Source organism: Hordeum vulgare, chromosome 7H (genome assembly GCF_904849725.1).
Source record: "Hordeum vulgare subsp. vulgare chromosome 7H, MorexV3_pseudomolecules_assembly, whole genome shotgun sequence".
In the NCBI taxonomy this organism is placed as follows: domain Eukaryota; kingdom Viridiplantae; phylum Streptophyta; class Magnoliopsida; order Poales; family Poaceae; genus Hordeum; species Hordeum vulgare.
The window spans coordinates 97,831,254-97,833,072 of NC_058524.1; positions in this window are offsets into that span (position 1 = coordinate 97,831,254).

The following is a 1,819-nucleotide window of genomic DNA, read 5'->3' on the forward strand; positions in this document are numbered from 1 at the left end:
TTGCACTAAGTCTGAGAATCTGCTTATATTTTCTTCTCCTCTTGTTGTGCTTGTAGAAGTCCATGTGTTGGGAATCAACCTTTGCTATCAACTGGGAAGTTATAGCTTTTGTGTTTGTCTAGCTCTCTGTAAATTTTCATTCCATTTGGATCCCTGTAGATTTTGTTTTGGGTGTTGTCAAAATGCTTCAGAGCATAAACAACTAGTGAAAATCTGGAATTTTCACTAAGTCCCTGAAAACTGATATTTTTGTCCAAGTTAGCAACTGTGTAACTTTCTGTGTGAAACATTGCTCCATCCTATGAGATGACTCTCTTCGAAAGCGAAGACAAGGAGCATATGACTGATGAGGAAATGAAGAATGATGTGTCTGAGGAACACACTGATGAAGAAATTCAGATTGATGACAGTCCTGAGACCTTTATTCCTCGTGAAGAACCTGCTCAAGGATCAGGTGCACCAGCTGAAGAATTTGGCTCTCCCACCAAGCAAACCCCTCAAGCTGAGGAAAACCAAGGAGAAAATCCTCAGCCTGAAGAAAATCCAAATCCTGAGCAAAACCCTCAACCTAAGGCTCAGGATGAAGAGATTCCTCCTCGTGAGCAAAATCCTCAACCAGAGGCTCAGGCTGATGAAATTCCTCACCCGGAGCAAGAACCTCAGCCTGAGGCACATGCAGATGAAACTCCTGATCTTCAGGAACATGCTGAAGAAAATGCCCCTGCACCAAATCCAGAGAATGCTCTTGTCGTTATCAATCTAGAAACTGCGATGATTGTCTCCCCTCAAGGGAAGAAGCAAAACCTTCAGCCGATGCAGCGTCAGCCGTTCTCCAAGCGGCCAAAGTTTCAGAAGGAAGCATTCTTTGAGGAACGCATGTATTTCATGAGAGAAAATCCTTATGACAAGCCTCGCATGAGGCATATGAAGTTTTGGACCATGACTCAGCTCAACTACTATGCATCTGTGCTTTGTGGAAGAAACAATTTTTTTTAGCACAGGCATATTCCTCATGTTGAGCTTGAAGAAATTCCTTGCTTTAGCCCAGTCCTCAACGTTCTTCATGAAGCAGGACTGCTCCCTCTATGCTCTGATATCTGCGATTGGAACATCGACATTGTTCTTCAATTTTATGCAACTTTGCACATCTCTGGAGACCCAACAGATATCAACACTTGGGTGCTGGATTGGATGACGCAGCACACACATTTCAAGGCCCCTGCAAATGAGCTGCTGCGAGAACTTCCTGTGTCAATTCCTTTAGAGCAGACCGTGAAATGTATGATGAACGAGAGCTGCCGAATAAGCTGATGGAAGTCCTCATGAAGCCTTTGGCCAAGGGGCAACCACCAAGAACAACCTTCCTGGTCCATGAGCTGAAGTATGAACCGAGGACTATTTACGGAATCCTCTGCAGTGTTCTTGCGCCAATCAAGGGCCATGATGATGAAGAAGATGTCGTAGGCATCATGAAGACTATCATGTTCAACATCGTCCATGGCATTCCATCAACACTCATGATTTCTTCTTGAGGACTCTGGCAGAAAATGCTATTTACCCTTTTGACCTGAAGATTTACGCTCCATGGATCATGAGATTCATCAAACGTAGGTTAGGCATCAACTATCATGCTGATTTCAATAATCACCTTGGATATATGCCTCCAATAAGGGTCAACAAAAGACTTTTGAGCCTGTTGAATGAAAAGGCAAGTCTGTGATCGATGAGGCAGTCGGCCCCTTAATGGCCAGTTCCGAGAGCCAGATGCATATTCCTCATGGGATGACACTGAAACCCAGCCACCAAGTCATGTTGCTCC